The 18,567-nt window shown below is 39.9% G+C and overlaps 1 protein-coding gene across 2 annotated transcripts in view; it reads right to left on the reverse strand.

Annotated features, from left to right (window-relative positions):
* BLVRA (biliverdin reductase A) overlaps positions 1-4,600 on the reverse strand; it is a 57,962-nt gene extending 53,362 nt beyond the window's left edge. Inside the window, exon 1 of one of the 2 annotated variants that reach the window (XM_027574626.1) lies at positions 4,482-4,600. The gene's annotated coding sequence lies outside the window, so the exon portion shown is untranslated. The remainder of the gene's footprint in view (positions 1-4,481) is intronic. The other variant, XM_027574625.1, reaches the window with a different exon arrangement.
* Between the last annotated feature and the right edge of the window lie 13,967 nt (positions 4,601-18,567).

Here is an 18,567-nt window from a genome sequence, read left to right on the forward strand (position 1 = left end):
TTTGTGGTTCTACAGCCAAACTCCAAAGTACTCCGGAGACCTTTACAGATCCCATCTGACACTCCCTCAGACAACTACTATGACAAACAGAACTGGTGTTGGCCCTGCATCAGTCATGGGCGAGCCAAGGGATCATGTCCAAACAGGTTCCTCGTCTGTAGGCTGAATGAGTGGACTTCATCCCTAAGGTCTGTTCCAGCTCTAAAAGGCTCTCTGATTCCCACAAAAGGAAATTCAGGCGACTTTTAAAACAAGGAGAACAACGCTCAACCTCACTTATGATCACAGAATGCAATTATTTCACAAAGGTGCTCTATGAGACTGCCAGAGATCAAAATGTTTGCCACAGTGCAGTAGAGAAAGGGTGGGGAAGAATACACTTTCTGACATTATTGGGGGACTACAGATGGGTATCAGCCCTGTAAGAGGGCAGTATGCAACATCTATTAAAATTCCAAATGCATACAACCCCTGACCTAGCAATTCCACTGCTTCTAATTTGTCTCCAGCACCCAAATCACATTCAAAAGAGATCATTAAATTGCCCTGAGTCTTTTGTCCTTGTAGAAACATTGCTACTGCTTGCCTTTCCTTTCAAACGAGAACTTCCAGGAAAGTTTTCCTATGAAAAATGTCTACAAAACATTGTTTATAAACCTTACTGCTTTCCCACAGAATCTGGGAAAGCAAAACAAAGAATGATGTGGAGAAATGCACACGCGGGAGACAGAATCCCACTTAGGAACCCTAGCTCATTAGGCATCAGTAGTCTACTACCTGGGATGAATTACACTCTCATGTATAAAGCACGTTCAACTGGGGTATCCTGGCCAGATCCTTCGACCGGGGTATCCTTCCATGCTCTCTCCCTTCCAGTTTTCAATTCCTCTTATAAGAAAGATGGCACTGCCAAGAGGCACAACCCCAGACCAGGCGAGATCTGGCTCTGCCTTTCTATACTCTCCCTGCTCATCACCCAGTTCTCTCCCCCCCCACTGTCCTGCCAAGACGAGTTAAAGTTTGAAAAGAACCCAGGGAGAATTTTATTCTATATTTTAATATATTCTTAAATATCTAAGACGTAACCCTATAGCAAGAAGATTTAGGTCTGTTCATTTGTTTATTTCAAGGGTTTAATATTTAACTGGTCAAACACTAAAAGCCTTTAAGTTTCTGACTGCCAGTATCATGTTTAGAAACAGGTATAGACATTTTATTTCCTTTAAGATTTTTAACTTTTTATTTTTGTATTTTAATCCAACGAGGCTGTATTTTGGTGTATGGCATGCGGTAAGACTCTACCTGTACTTTTCCCCCAAATAGTTGAGTTGTTCCCAAATAATTAATGGACTATTTCATCATTTCCCCCAATGACTCGTACATAAGATCTTATGGTTATTCTTTTTTTCACTTTTTCTGCTGTCATTGACCTTTATTCCCATGCCTATTTGTTTACATGACTATGACTTAATATGTTTTGTTATCTGATAGTTCAAGTTCTCTCATTAACTTGCACAGTACTCCTATCTATTCTTGCTTGCTCGAACTTCCAGATTAATTTTAGAACATCTTTGTTCAGTAAAAAAAAAAAAAAAGAACAGTTCCACTGAGACTGTGCCTATAACTGTATCAAACTTATAAATTAAATTAATGTGAATTAATAGGTCTCCCCATCCAGAAATATATGGTACTTAAAAAAAATACAAAACAGAAGAATCTTGAGTTAGTTCCTGAATTACCAAATAATAACAAACGATAGTTCAGCCTGCAGTGGTTCACTAGACAGCTAAAGAAAAAAAGCCAACACTTTTGCATAAAAAAAAAACCTGCTTAAAGCAATTTAAAGTAGGTTTCTCCTTTCCCCACATCTACTGTAGCAGGTCTACTAAACAATGCTGGGGTTTGAGCTTTGACCCCAAAATGTGATGCACTCAGACAAGCTATCACTCTGGCGGATAACAGCCTGCCTGTGACTCAAGAACAGAATTCTATACCTGGCATGGGCACCCACTACCAGTCTGACCAAGGCCAAGGTACATGTGTTGGTTTCTGCACCACAAAAAAAGGAGAGGGGGCAAATGAACTTAGACATACTTAGATGACCCCTACGCTCTCTTTCAGTGCTGACATGCTGTAAATCTAACCCACTTTACTTCTGTGTTTTTGTTCTCTTTTGGTTTAGCTTCCTCAGTGTTTGTCTTGGTTAACTGGAGGTTATTAACTTCTTTTCTGGTTCTCTCAAAGGCACAGACACATATAAACTGGGACAAGGCTCCAGTTATCAGAGCCAGGGAAGCAGCTGCCATTGAAGTTAAAACACACAAAAGGGCTGAAGAGGTAAAGCTTTCCTGAACACTCTCTCCAAACCTGAGCCACTCTCTTCCTCTCCCCACCTTCTTTTTAAAAAAAATTTTTTTTAAAGATTTTATTTATTTATTTGACAGAGAGAGACACAGCGAGAGCAGGAACACAAGCAGCGGGAGTGGGAGAGGGAGAAGCAGGCTTCCCGCCGAGCAGGGAGCCCGATGCGGGGCTCGATGGATCCTGACCTGAGCCGAAGGCAGACGCTTAACGACTGAGCCACGCAGGCGCCCTCCCCACCTTCTTGCCACTCCTAACTGCTCTATGTTCGTCGTATTCCTCCTTATCGCCATTTCGAAACCTTCTACCTTTTCTTGAAAGTACCATTTTTGTAGTCCTGATGTTGACTAATATAGATTATTTGTGGTGGGTTTGTTTTTTTTTTAAGATTTTATTTGTAAGTAATCTCTACCCCCAACATGGGGCTCCAGCTCCCAATCCCAAGATCAAGAGTCGAGTGCTCCACTGACTTAGCCAGCCAGGCGCCCTTATTTGTGGTTCTCTGTGATCTGCCAATTCTGTTTTCTATTGGAATGGATGATAAAGCACTACTTATTGGGGGAAAAAAGTGATCTTGATAGATATAAAAGGAAAAACTGAGGTAACAGGAGTCAAAATACTCTTATTAAGGAATAACGTCTAGTGTACTGAAATTTATGAGGGTCTGTCCGTGTTTTTTTAAAGTGACTTAATTCAAATAATTGCAAATAATGTGCAACTCAGTTTCAAAATTGGGTTGAGATCAGGATATTCTGGGGCCCATAGGTGTTGTCAGACATTGATCCCCCAGCTTTCTGGGGGATCAATTCTAGGAACGTTGGTTCCCTGTTACTTAAAGACCAGTTCTTTCTGCAGGAGAGAGCTACAGGACACCATGAACTGCACAGCATAACTGACAAGTGGGGGAGGGCCAGTGAATACAAACCTTCCACACAGGCAGAAGAACACGCAGCACTAACTTTTGTTTCTAACATTTTAAAAGCTCTTATAAACAGAGAACAAAGTGGTGGTTGCCAGAGGGCCGGCGGGGAGAAGCCTCTAGCACGCTTTACTTTCCAAATGACCAGAACTATGTAACTAACCAAGTTCACCTGCCTCGAAACAAATCTGAGACCCAACTACAGACCTGCACTGTCCTATAAGGTAGCCACTAGACAGATATGGCTATGAATACGTTAGTTAATTAAATATAGGACATTTCCATTATCACAGGAAGTTCTATTGGACAGTACTGACATACTCTTTTTTTTTTTTTTTTTGCCCGGACTTATCTTCTGTTCTTACACGGTCTCTGCTCCCAGTATCTAGGTATATATATATATATATATATTTTATATTTATTTCTGATGTATATATTATATATATATATATTTTTTTATATTTATTTCTGACCATGCTATGCGATTTTGTTGTGAACTACCTTAATTCCTTTGTCGAACGATTCAGGGTATCAGGACTTGGGAAGATCTGTGTATATATTTAACCCTGTCGTTGCTGGGAGCTCAGCCTTAGTTTTTCAGAGTGCACTTAATTCATGTAACCCTCACAGGGGTCTATGAAATACCTATATTTTCCAGTTTCCCAAGAGGAAAGCGCGGCCAGGATAGATTTAGGGACTTGCGCAGGATTCGTAGTCGACGAGCAGAGCCCCGGCCCCGAACGGCTCGCGTGGACCGAGTTGTCAGCCCACGTTCGAGCTGCCGCGACCGAACCACTGGCTCAGCCCCAGCCCCAGCCCCAGCCCCTTAAGACTACGCCGTGCACGTACACAGCACCTGCCGACTTACGCCTACATTACAACTGAAGCCATAAACACTTTTAAAATAAAATACACGTTTAATTTTTTTAAAACAGTCTCGTGTTTTGCTTATCTGAGGAAGCCCCTTCCCGGGAGAGCTCGCCGCGATCCCCGGCCAGCCAAGCCTCGGGACTGCCGGCTCCCCCTCCAGGCCCAGCGGAGCGAGGGAGGAGCGCCCGGGCTGAGTCCCGGGTTTAGGCCTTGGGCCCGAGACCGCAGGGCGGGGCCCGGTCTCCCGCGGGCCACGTTTTCCAAGCTCCTGCCCCCAGGTTTTATAAAGGCTGGCCGCCACCCCCGCTCACAGCCGCGCCGTACGCCTTACCTGCAGCTGGGTACAAAGCGCCAGCTCCCCGCGCCGTCGCCGTGCGGCCCCCTAGCCTGCCGCTGAGGCGGACGCCGGCTCCGATTGGCCGAGGCGCGCGAGGGCGGGGAGAGCGCCAGGGGGAAGTGAGGGGAGGGGCCCTGCCTCAGGCCCCCTAGTGGGAGAGCCCCGCCCCAGCCTCCAGGGCTGGCTTCGAACCGACTTGACTGACGAGAGACGCAGAGGGAGGAGGAGAAGGCCTTAGGCCCTGGTCCAAACGTGTGAGGCCTCCGCGCGGGGGGCGGGGGCAGGAGGCAGGGGGCGGGGTGGAGGGGGGGGTCAACCGTGTGCTCCGCCCCTCTGCTGGGCAGCGCTCCCACGTGAATCCGCTCGGTCCTTTTTGGGTCCAGATCGAAGAGGCAGCTAAGCATTTTTTGTTTTTTTTTTTTTCTGTTTTTTCTTTTTCTGTCGGTGTGGTAACATACACATACCGTAAAAGTTTTAAGTGCACAGGTCAGGGATATCAATTACATTCGCATTGTTGTGCCGTGATCACCACCATCCCTCCCCTGTGTTCGTTTTGTGAAACTCAGACTCTCTACTCGTTAAACGGTAACTCCCCCTTATGCCCTGGCGAAGTATGCTTTTTGTCTTTATGATCCCATTGCTCCTGAGTACCTCCTGCAAGTGGAATCATACAGTATATGTCTTTTATGGCTAATTTCATTTGGCATAAGGTCCTCGAAGTTCATCCGTATCGCCTTATTGCAGAATTTCCTCCCTTTTTAAGGCTAAACATTTAAGTCTTGTCCATTTCATCCATTGATGGGACACTTGAGTTGCTTCCACAGTTTGGCTATTGTGAATAATATTGCTATGAAAAGGGGTGTACAAATACCTGAGACCCTGCTTTCGATTTTTTTATTTACATCGAAAAAATATATAAGTATATATATATATATATGAAGTATATGCCCAGAAGTGGAATTGTTGGATCATATGGTAATCCTATTTTAAACTATTTGAGGAACCACCCTACTGTTTTCCATAATGACTCTACCATTTTACATTTCCACCAACAATGTACAAGGGTTCCCATTTCTCCACATCCTCACAAACACTCATTTTCTGTCTTCTTGATGGTAACCGTCCTAATGGGTAGGAGATTGTATCTCATTATAGTTTCAATTTGCATTTCTCTAATAATATTGAACAACCCTTTCGTGAGCATGTTGGCCATTTGCATCTCTTCTTTGGAGAAGTATCCAAGTCATTTTGAATCTGGTTGGTTGGTATTGAGTTTTGGGAGTTTTCTATCTATTCTGGATATTAATCCTTTATTAGATATGTGATTTGCAAATATTTTCTCCTATTCTGTGAGTTGCCTTTTTACTCTCATGATAGTGTCTTCTGATACAAAGTATTTTAAAAATTTTCATGGAGTCGATTTCTCTAATTTTCCTCTTGTTACCTGTGCCTTTAATGTTATATCAGAAATCATTGCCAAATCTGATATCACAAAAATCTGTCCTATTTTCTTCTAGAAATTTTATTGTTTTAGGTCTTATTTTGGTCCTTGACCCATTTTGAGTTAATGTGGACATCCAGTTTTCCCAGCACCATTTGTTGAACGGACTGTCCTTTCCCCGTTGAATGGACTTGACATTCTTGTCAAAAATCATTTGACTATGTATGTGAGGGTTTATTTCTGGGGTCCTTATTTTATTCCATTAGTTGATATATCTGTCTTTTTGCCAGTACCACACTGTTTTGATTGCCTATAGCTTTGTAATCAATTTTGAAATCAGGAAGTGTGAGTCCCCCTCCTCTCTTGTTCTTTTTCAAGATCGATTTTGCAATTCATGGTCCTTTGATATTCCATGAATTTTAGGATGAGTTTTGCTATTTCTGCAAAAAAAAAAAAAGTCATTGGAATTTTTATTGGGACCGAATTGAATCTATATATTAGTTTGGGTGGTATTGACATTATAATGAGATTAAGTCTTCTAATACATGAACATGGGATGCATTTCCATTTATGTCTTCTTTAATTTCTTTCAGCAAGGTTTTATAGTTTTCATTGTGCAAGTTTTTCACCTCCTTAGTTAATTTCTAAGTATTTTATTCTATTTAATGCTGTTGTAAAATTATTTTTGTCATTCTTTTCAAATTATTCATTGTTAGTGTATAGAAATGCAAGTGATTTTTGTGTGTTGACTTTATCCTGCTACCTTCCTGAATTCACTTATTAGTTCTAATAGTTTTCTGTAGGGTTTTTAAATTCTCTACATATTAGATCATATCATCCATGAACAGAGATAATTTTACTTCTTCTTTTCCAATTTGGGTTTTCATTTCTTTTTCTTGTCTAAATGCATTGGCTACCACATTGGGCTCTGTGCTGTGTGTAGGGTCTGCTTGGGATTCTCTTTCTCCCTCTGCTTCTCTCTCTCTCTAAAATAAATTTTTAAAAAGCTAAAAATAACTAACTAACTAAATAAATAAAAATAAATGCATTGGCTAGATCTTCCAGTACTATGTTGAATAGAAGTGGTGAAAGTGGGCATCTTTGCCTTGCTCCTGATCTTACAAGAAAAGCTTTCAGCCTTTCACCATTGAGTATGATGTTTGCTGTGAGTTTTTCGTATCTGACCTTTATGATGATGAGGTAGTTTCCTTCTATTCCCAGTTTTTATCATGAAAGGGTGTTGAATTTTGTCAAATGCTTTTCCTATTATCAATTGAAGTGATCATGTAGTTTTTTTTCCCTTGAGTCTCTTGAGGTGGTACATTAAATTTATCACTTTTCATATTGAACCATCCTACTTGGTCATGGTGTATATCCTTTCAATATGCTGCTGAATTCTGTTTCCTAGTGCTTTGGTGAGTATTTTTTCATCAAGGCTAATAAAGGATATTCATCTGTATTTTCCTTTCTTATGGTGTCTATATGTGGCTTTGGTATCAGGGTGATACAGGCCTCATAGAATGAGTCAAGAAGCATTCCCTCCTCTTCAATTTTTTGAAAAATTTGAGGATTGGTACTAGTCCTCTTTCAGTGTTTGGTAGAATTCACCAAGTGAAGCCAGCAAGTCCAAGGTTTTTCTTTCTGTGGGGATTTTTGATACTGACTCAATCTCCTTACTAGTTATATGGATCTCTTCAGATTTTCTATTTCTCCATGATTTAGTCTTGTTAGCTTTTGTGTTTCTAAGAAAATGTACATTTCATCTAGGTTATCCAATTTGTTAGTGTACAATTGTTCTTAGTATTCTTTTATAGTCCTTTTTATTTCTGCAGAATAGACAGTAATGTCTCTACTTTCATTTCTGATTTTAGTAATTTGAGTCTTTTTATTTTTTTCCTTAGTTCATCCAGCTAAAAGTTTGTCAATTTTGCTGATGTTTTCAAAGAATAAATTTTTGGTATCATCCATTTTCTCTATTATTTTTCTCTTCTCTCATTTATTTCTGCTCTAAGCTTTTATTATTTCCTTCTTTCTGCTAGCTTTGAGTTTATTTTGTTGTTCTTTTCTAGTTCCTTAGGTTGCAAAGTTAGGTTGTTGACTTGGAATCTTTTTTTATTTTTATTTATTTTTTATTTATTTATTAGAGAGAGAGAGCACAAGAAGAATAAGCAGGGAATTGGCAGGGAAAGGGAAAGGGAGAAGCAGCCTCCCTGCTGAGCAGGGAGCCAGACGTGGGGCTCAATCCCTGGATCCTGGGATCATGACCTGAGCCAAAGGCAGACGCTTAATGAACTGAGCCCCCCAGGCACCCCTCCTTCTTTTTTTAAATATAGTGTTTTTAGCTATAAATTTCCACCTTAGTGCCATTTTTACTGTGTACCATAAATGTTGTCGGTTTTTTTTTCATTAAACTTTAAGTATTTTCTAATTCCCCCTGTATTTTCTTCTTTAATCTACTGGGTATTTAAAACATGCACTGTTTAATTTCCACAATTTGTGAATATTCCAGTTTTGTTTTTGTTATTGACTTCTAATTTCATCCCATTGTGGTCAGAGAAGATACTCTGTATGATATCTATCCTTTTAAATATATTGAGACTTAATTTGTGACCTAACATGGTCTGGAAAATGTCCAATGTGCACCTGAGAAGAATGCATAATCTGTTATTGTTGAGTTGAGTATTCTGTGTATGCCTATTAGATCTAGTTGGTTTATTGTGTTCTTTAAATCCTCTATTTCATTATTTATATTCTGTCTGGTTGTCTTATCCATTATTGTGAGTGGGGTATTAAAGTCTTCAACTATTATTGTACAATTGTCTGTTTTTCCCTTCAATTCTGTCAGGTTTTGCTTCATATATTTTGATGGTCTGTCACTAGGTACATGAATGTTTATAATTATTATTTATTCTTGCTGTATTGAAACTTTCATTAATATATAATGTCCATCTCTGCCTCTTGTAAACTCTTCTGATTTAAAGTCTATTTTGTCTGATATTATCACAGCTACCTCTGCTTTCTTTTGATTACTATTTGCATAGAATATCTTTTTTCCGTCCATTTACTTTTGACCTGTTTGTGTCTTTGGTTCTTGTCTGAGTCTCCTGTAGAAAGCATGTGTTTTTTATCCATTCTGCTAATCTCTGTCTTTTGATTGGAGAGCTTAATCCATTTACATTTAAAGTAATTACTGATGAGGAGGGACTTACTTCTATGTCACTTACTATTTCTTTTCTACATGCCCAGTAGCTTTTTTTGGTCCCTCATTTCCTATAACTACCTTCTTTTTTTAGTTGACTTTTGTAGTGAAATGTTCAAATTCCATTCTCATTTCTTTTGTGTGTATTCTATAGCTATTTTCTTTGTAGTTACCATGGGAATTACATTTAACATCCTAAAATTATAACACTGTAATTTGAGTTTCTATCAGCTTAACTTCAATAACGTACAAAAGCTATTATTTACAGTTCTGTCCCCCCTTCCTTTTGGTTGCTGATGTCACAAAATTATTTCTTTATACTTTGTGTGCCCTAAAACATAAACTAATGATTTTTAAAATGCATCAGTCTCTTAAATTGTCTAGAAAATATGACTTAGACTTACAAACCGATGTTAGAGTAATACTAACTTTTACAGTAATAATATACTTTCTTTAAATATATTAGTCTCTTAAATCATATAGAAAACAAGGTACAATTATAACCCATTGTTACAATAATAGTAACTTCTATAATTTTGCATATATTTACCTTTATTGAGATCTGTATTTCTCTCTATGGCTTCAAGTTACTATCCAGTGTCCTTTCATTTCACTTTGCAGGACTCCCTTAAGCATTTCTTGCCAAGTTTGTCTGGTGGTTACAAACTCCCTCAGCTTTTGTTTATATGGAAAAATATTAATTCCTCTCTCATTTTTTTTCTCTCTCACTTTTGAAGGACGATTCTGTCAGTATTCTTGGTTGAGTTTTTTTTTTTTTTTTTTCTTTTAGCATTTTGAATATAGCCACCTACTACCTTCTGGCTTCCAAAGTTCTTGATGAGAAATCTGCTGATAATTTTATTGAAGATTCCTTGTATATGAAGGTTCACTTCTATCTTGCTTCTTTCAAGATTCTCTTATTGTCTTTGCCTTTTGAAAGTTTGATTACAATGTTTCTTGCTGTGGGTCTCTTTGAGTTCATCATACTTGGAGTTCATTGAGTTTCTTGGAAATTTATATTTATGTCTTTCATCAAATTTGGGAAGTTTTCAGCCAGAATTTCTTCAAATATTCCCTCTGCCCCTTTCTCTAGTCTCCTTCTGGGACTTCCATGTTGCGTATATTGTTCTGTTTAATCCATTAGGTTTTGTTCACTTTTCTTTAATGTTTTTCTCTGTTTCTCATCCTCATTATTTTCAAGTTTGCTAATTCTTTCTTCTGTTTGCTCAGGCCTGTCTTTGAATCCCTCTAGTGAATTTTCCATTTCAGTTATTGTAGTTTTCAGCTCTAGAATTTCTTCTTGGTTTCTTTTTAGGTTTTCTGTCTCTTTAGTGGTGTTTCCATTTTGTTCACATATCATTTTATTTTCTTTATCTGCAGCTTCCTTTAGTTCTCTGAACATATTTAAGACAATTGTTTTAAAGATTTTTCCAGTATATCTACATTTTCAAGGACAATTTCTGTTATATTTTTTCCTTTGAATGAGCCATACTTTCCAATTTCTTTGTATGCCTTATGATTTTTTTGTGTGTGCAACACTGATCATTTGAATCTAATAGTGTGGCAATGCTGGAAATCAGATCCTCCCCCTTCCCTAGGGCTTGCTGATTTTAGTTATTTTTATTATTTTTTAAAATTTTCATAGGTTGCTTTGTGGTGAGGATCAGGCTGAGGTGTAAATTTAAGGTCTTCTCAGGTCTTTTTTGAGGCTTTTCGTAGAAATGTGCAACCACTTTCTAATTTTCCCATAGACGCTGTTGTTTTTTATGCCCTAGTCTTTAATGTCTGGCCCCCCCAAAAGGGAAAAGGCAAAAGAGGAATGGGGGGAAAGGTATTGGCCCTATAATTCCCCTGAAAGTCACTTCAGTTGAGGTGGACAGGGCTTGCAACAATGAAGGGAATTGCAACAATAACGGCTACCCACCTCTTAGTCTGAACTTCTGTGATTTTAATAGGCAATCAGTGATCAGAGTACAGATATTTTGCAGACAGACTCCTGGCTTCTGCAAGCTGCACGTAAGCTGCTACAGGGACACATGACTAGCTGCCTGCCATGTGGCTGGGGATAGGGGATGGGGAGCTACTACAATGCTAAGAGCTGAAATTAGCACAATTTACCAAATCCAAGTCTTCCCCTGTATGTTGCAAGCCTTCATCAGACTCTAGAATTCCAAAAATAGTTGCCTCAGACAGATTCTGCCAGTGCACTTATTGTCCAAGTGGGGAAACTGATTTCTGATTCTTCCTATTCTACCATCTTCCAAGAATCAGGACTCTGGCCAATAAGGTTGACTGTTTTTTTTTTTTTTTTTTCCCTCAACAAAGAGTTCTTATCCTTAACCCAAGACCTAAACAGCCTGCTTAACTAAATGAGGTTTTCATTCAGTGTGGAAAGAGAAGGCAAGCCTCTTTATCTTGGCTTTAAATTTTTATCCCCAGCCCATACCTGTCTCCTGAACTCCATACTATTCTATCCAGCTCTCTACTTAATATCACCTCTTGGATATCTAAAATATGTGTCAATCACAACATGTCCTAATCTGTGCCCCTGAATTTTCCTCCCAAATTCATCCTTCCCATATTATCACCACGTCATTGGCAACTTCCGCCTTCCAATTGATGTTATCCTTGACTCACCTTTCTTTTTTATCCCACATTCATGGGTCAGGAAGTTCTTCTGGCTGGATCTTCCTAGCATATTTAGAATCTGATTACCCTTATCCATACCTCCATCATCTATCACTTGAGTCACTGAAGTCTCTTCTCTGGCCTTCCTGCATTTTATCCCCATGCAAGACAAGAATGACCTTGAAAAAAAATGAAAGATCATGTCCCTTCTTTGCTCAAACCCTCCAGTGGTTTCCCATTTAATTCGGGGGTAGAAGCCAAAACACTTAAAAGGCCCTACAAGGCCTTACATGATCTGCTTCTCTGTTACTCCTGTAGTCTCATCTACTAACTATGACCCTCCCCTTGGATTACTCTGGTTCAGTCACTCTGGACTTAATGCTCTTCCTTGAACAACACAGGCAGGCTTCTGCTGTAAGGCCTTTGCACTGGCTGATCCCTCTCAGGAATGCATGGCTGATTCCCACTCTTTCTGATCTTTGCTCAAATTTCACCTCAGTGAGAACTACTCTGACCTCTCTATTCAAAATTATCACCTGCCCTTCTCCCGACTTCCTTAGTTTGCTATACTTCTTCCCATAGCACTTACACCTTCTAATGTATTCTATTATTTATTTATGATGCTTATTGTTTATTGGCTATCTCTTCTATCCACCTTAATACTTCCTCTTGTGTCATGATATACCCTTTCTTAAAAAAAATAACTGCATAAAAAGGATGCCATATTTTCACTGGCAAGGCCTCGGTCACTCTGAATGCAAGAACACTTTAAATAAACTATGTGGAGAAGAGGTGTTTCCCCACAACAGAATCCTGAACTCTGTTACTAGAAGGAGAGATGCTGGCTAAGCAAAACCCACAGATATTCACTTGCTGAGTCAGACTAGCATACCCAGAGAAACTTTGAAAAAGCCTCTTGAGAGGGGCCACATGTGTCCTCGAATATAGAGTGTAAGGATGGAACCACTAACACCCTAACTTTCTGGAAATGATATGTTATAAATGTGTTAGTTTGGGGCACCTGAGTGGCTCAGTCGTTAAGTGTCTGCCTTCGGCTCAGGTCATGATCCCAGGGTCCTGGGACTGAGCCCCACATCGGGCTCCCTGCTTGACAGGGAGCCTTGTCCCTCTCCCACTCCCCCTGCTTGTGTTCCTGCTCTCGCTATCTCTCTCTCTCTGTCAAATAAATAAAATCTTTTAAAATAAAAAAAAGTATTAGTTTACTTAATCCTTGTGAAGTCTGATTTTATGTTCAGTTTCTACTCCTTTTTTGAATAAGAACTTCCCATTGTACAAAATAGTAGCCCTCTCTGGCCGGAAGGACTCTGTAGGTAGGTTGTGGGGACAGTGACAGACTATCTTAGTCCACAAGTAACAGAAGAACCCCACTCAAACATCATTAAACAAATAAGGAGCTATGTTAGAGCTCCAGTGCTGTTTCTCTCTCATTCTCTTTGCACATTTCCCCCCTCTATGAGTAACAGATTTTGTGTAGATTTTGATTAAAACAACAGGATATACTGAATGTAAAATTCTGGGATGAGATCTCCAAGGATACAAGAAGTTATCCAAGTGGAGAGAAGATTTGGTGAAGAAATCTCTGATGAGTTCTTCTTGTGCTGTGAGTTCCCCTTCTTCACATTTGAGAAACACTGCAGCTAGCCTGTTTCCCTCATATCGCGCCTACGGGCAGCAGAGTCTGGCTGGGGAACCAGAATACCAGAGTCAGTACACTTGGAGGACTCTCTGGACTGTTACCTATCTCCCACCAGGGAGAGGCAGGCCTCAGACAGCTGGGGGAGATAAGCCACCTATGTGCTGCTGTGCTGAACTTGGTCAGCATGCATATAGGGTCAGCAGTTCATAGGACACATTTGTGTTTCCCAGGGTCAGGTGTGGGCCATGTACGAGAGACAGTTCTCTTGGGTCCAGTCCAATAAACCTGCCTGAAGGGACAAATGGATCCCCTCAGCAAGAAGTTGGAGGTGAATGTCAGATTTGACCTTGCCTATACAAAGCTTCCTCTAGACTTAGCCCCACCTTTGATAACTTCATTTTAGAGCAGATCAAAACACATTAACTGCAAGCTCCAGCTCCCTCCATTTAAAGTCATCTGAATGCAATTTTAAGGCTCTGTGGCCAGGGGCGCCTGAGTGGCTCAGTCGTTGGGCGTCTGCCTTCGGCTCGGGTCATGGTCCCAGGGTCCTAGGATCGAGTCCCACGTCGGGCTCCCTGCTCTGCGGGGAGCCTGCTTCTCCCTCTCCCACTCCCCCTGCTTGTGTTCCTGCTCTCGCTGTCTCTCTCTCTGTCAAATAAATAAATAAAATCTTTAAAAAAAAAAAAAAAAGGCTCTGTAGCCTATTGGTTAAAACTAGTCCCATGGCTCCATCTAACTGCAGGACAGACTGGAGAATATAGGGGACCAAATGGAATGTTTAGTAGGTCATACTCTGCCATCTAAGGCCAATATTTATTGGGCATATACTGTGAGCGCTGGCACTAGGAAAATATGTTAAAGAAATAGTTCTAGATGACAGAGCTTTGAGGGTGTTATAGTTTTGGATCATGTCAGGCAAAATCAGGAGAGTGCAATATCCAGCGTATACTGGCCTGATTATGAACCTTCTAAGATACCACCAGAGGAGGGGGGCACTGCATAAGGTCTTGCATATGTGGGTAGGAGTGATCATCTTGAAAAACATGGGGAATAAATGCAAATGTGACCTTATTTATAGAAACAGGCAGGGAAAATTTGAGGATATGAGAAACATATCTATATATTCTAAAAATTTTGAATGTGAGGAACACACAGCTGGGAAGGATTACCACATTGTCCATTATAACAGTAAAACCTTTATGCCTTTGAAAGAGTTACATATGGATCCCCTTTAAGATTTGGAGGGATTCCTCCTTTCCTGGGAATACTTCTTAGGAAAACTGCCTCCATTTTATGCTATTTAAATTACCTACCCAGAGAAATGGATCAACTACCTGCCTCATCATTTACCTCTCTACCCCTTCAGTTTCTTCCACAACTGACATTGGGCTTTCTTTATTGACTCCTTGTATTGGCCCATATTTTCTTTACTTTCTGCAAAATGGACTGACTAATGCTAAATACCCACAGCTCTAGTATGGCACACCCATTTTTGTACCCACCACCTGGGCAATGTTTACCAAGTAATGAGTGAACTGTTATGGGTCTCAACCCCTAAAAAGGGGGGTATGTTATGTCCCCTAAAAAAGATCTATTGAAGTCTTAACTCCCCGTAGCTCAGAATGTGACCTTATTTGGAGAAAGATTCTTTAGAGGTATTCAGGTTAAAACTAGGTCACTAGGGTAGGCTCTAAACCAATATCACTGGTGTTCTTATGAAAAAGGGGAATTTGGACACGGAGATAGACATACACAGAGAGAAGACAGCCATGTGAAAGCAAAGAATTGGAGTAATGCATCTATAAGCCAAGGAACACCAGGGATTTCCAGCAAACTATCTGAAGCCAGGAAGGGACAAGGAAAACTACACCCTTTACAGGTTTCATAGAAAAAATGGCCTACTTATACATTTATTTCAGACTTCTAGCCTCCAGAGCAGTAAAACAATAACTTTGTGTGGTTCTAAGTCACCTAGTTTGTGGGAGTTTGTTATGTTAGCCATACAAAGCTAATACAGTTTGTATATGCCAATGCCAATATTAGTTATTATAATATGTCATTTAAGTAAATATATAAATATAACAAAGAATTAATATAAAAAGAAGCTATTGTTTCTAAGATTTAAGTTGAATGCTTTAGAAAGACTTGATAGAAGTGAATCTATGTGAGGGGCACCTGGCTGGCTCAGTTGGTAGAACTTGTAACTCTTGGTCTCAGGGTCATGAGTTCAAGCCCCATGTTGGGTGTGGAGCCTACTAAATTAAAAAAAAAAAAGTAGGAGGAGGAGGAAGAAGAAAGAGGAAAGAGGAAGAAGGAGGAAGAAGAAGAAGGAGAAAGAAGAGAAAAAGGAAAAGAAAGAGAGAGAAGAAAGAAAGAAAGAAAGAAAAAAAGAAAGAAAGAGAAAGAAAGGTCTATGTGAGGTTTGGCACTCCAATTGCTCTGAAAGTATCTTAAAGTTCTCCTTTAAAAAAATAAAAACTAGAAATCTTTCATGATTTTTGGTGTCCTTTATGCAATAAAGATGATATGAAATGCTATACACTCAAATGCCTTGAATCTACAGAAAAGATTGGCAAATACACATTTATGTGTTTTAAGTTAAAGTATCGGAAATATGTGTGTATCATTTTTAAGTAATTCTCCATCTTGACTCTTTGGGTTAATCATTTACATGCAGAATACATGAGTATGAGAGCGTCTACTGTATTGTGGGTGGTTTGAAACTAGATATGAATTTGAACTTGGTTCAGTGAGCCATGCATCTTGTGCAAGCTACAAAATTTTTCCAAGTTTTAGTTACCTCATTTAAAATGAAAATAATAATACTAATGAGCCACAAGTGTTGTGAAATTAAATGATACAATCTACTTAAAGTGTCTAAAAGTATTAGATATTTTTCTTTTGAAAGTGAGGGAAAACCCAATCTACTATGGCTTAAACAAAAAATAGTCTGCAGGAGGAGTTAAGATGGCGGAGGAGCAGGGGGACTCTAAATTTGTCTCATCTCTCGAATACAACTAGTTATCAAGTCATCCTGAACACTGGAGAAATCAATCGGAGATATGAAAAAACAAACGCTGTAAAGTCTACCAGTAGAAAAACAACCACCATTTGGAAGCTGGGAGGTGCAGAGACTCGAATCCAGGGGAGACGAGGGAGCCTGCTTAAGGAGGCTACCACAAAGTATCAGAAGCAGCAGAGTGAAAAACTGGAACTTTCAGAAGTCAGCTACAGTGGGGGATGCGCCTGGCTTAAAGGTGCTCACGTAGTGAAGCAGGGTGGACTCCCAGGTGGGACAGCGTGGTTGGAGGATCTTTGAGGTCGCAAGAACGGGTGGTGCCTGAGTGTGGCAGAATTCCCAGGCATAGAAGCGAGGAAGCTCGAGAACAGCAAGTCTAGGTGCCAGCTTTCTTCTCTGTGATGTCATAAATTGTGAACTGCTGCGCGGTCATGTGATCACTTTCCTGGGAGGGGTACAGCAAAAGGCAGAAGTATAAGACCCCCTCCCTCCCCCAGGGGAAACAGTGTGGGTCCCCGCCATGGGAGTCCCTAAAATTTAGAATTTTGAAACTCAGTCCACTGCCTGAAATAAAAACTCTTGGTCACAGGCTGGGTGAACAGAGTTCTGATGGAAACCAGGGAAACAAGAGTGATTGGTCGCTTTTCTGTGAGAGCTCACTGAAGAGTGGGGGGTGTGTTTTCAGCTCTGGGGCTGGGGGGCCGGGGGGGGGGGGGGGTGTCCAGCCATAGTCATCCTGCTGAAAGCCTTCAGGGAGCAAAACAGCACCACCTACTGGAGTTTGGAGCCACTTACATAGAACCCTTCCTCCCTGTACCCTGGAGGCTTCTATCTACTAGGGCAAGTTCACCTGAGAATCAGCGGCAAAAGGCCCCTCCCCCAGAAGACCAGCACAAACAACCCACTCTCACAAAGTTTACTGATTATAAAGGGCTGCAAAGTTTCAGCTCTTGGGGAAACAGTATATAGCAATCTTTGTATTTTTAATCTTCAGTCTTTTAGTATTTTTTTAGTTACTTTCTTATTTTTTAATTCCTTTTAAAATTCTTTAATTTTAATTTTTATTATTATATACTATATATATTTTACTTTTTGTTTCATTTCATTGTATTTTATTTATATATATGTTTTTCTTTCCTTCTTATTTTGGGATCCAGTTTCTTGTTTTGTTTTTGTGGGGTTTTGTTTTTGTTTTTGTTTTTTTTCTGTTGTCGTTGTTATTGTAGTTATTTCACTTTCTTTCTTCTTTTCTTTTATGGACAAAAATGATGAAATGGAGAAATTCACACCAAAAGAAAGAACAGGAGGTAGTAGTCACTACCATGGATTTAATCAATATGGATATAAGTAAGATGTCTGAACTGTAGAATATAAAACAATGATTATAAAGATACTAGCTGGGCTTTAAAAAAGCATAGGAAACACTAGAGAATCCCTTACTGGAGAAATAAAAGAACTAAAATCTAGTCAAGCTGAAATTTAAAATGCTATTACCAAGATGCAGTCCCAAGTGGAGGCTATAAAAGCAAGGATGAATGAAGCAAATCATAGGAAGAAGAGCAAATCATAGATATAGAAGATAAAATGATAGAAAATAAGGAAGCTGAAAAGAAGGGAGCAAGAAAACTACTGGATCACAAGGAGAGACATACAGAACTCAGTGATGCCATAAAGAGAAATAATATGTGCATAATAGGGGTCACAGAAGATGAGGAGTGGGGGAAAGGATCACAAGGTTTATTTGAACAAATTACAGCTGAGAACTTCCCTAATCTGCGGAAGGAAACAGGCATTCAAGACCAGGAGGCACAGAGAAACCCCCTCAAAATCAATGACAAAAGGTCAACAACTCAATGTAAAATAGTGAAGCTTGGGGCACCTGGGTGGCTCAGTTGTTAAGCTGAACATGAGCATGACCTGCCTTCGGCTCAGGTCATGATCCCAGGGTCCTGGGATCCAGCCCCACATCAGGCTCCCCACTCAGCAGGAAGCCTGCTTCTGCCTCTCCCACTCCCCCTGCGTGTGTTCCCTCTCTCACTGTGTCTCTCTCTGTCAAATAAATACATAAATAAATAATAATCTTAAAAAAATAGTGAAGCTTGCAAATTTCAAAGATAAAGAGAAATCCCTGAAAGT

This window comes from Zalophus californianus, chromosome 12 (genome assembly GCF_009762305.2).
Source record: "Zalophus californianus isolate mZalCal1 chromosome 12, mZalCal1.pri.v2, whole genome shotgun sequence".
NCBI lineage: Eukaryota > Metazoa > Chordata > Mammalia > Carnivora > Otariidae > Zalophus > Zalophus californianus.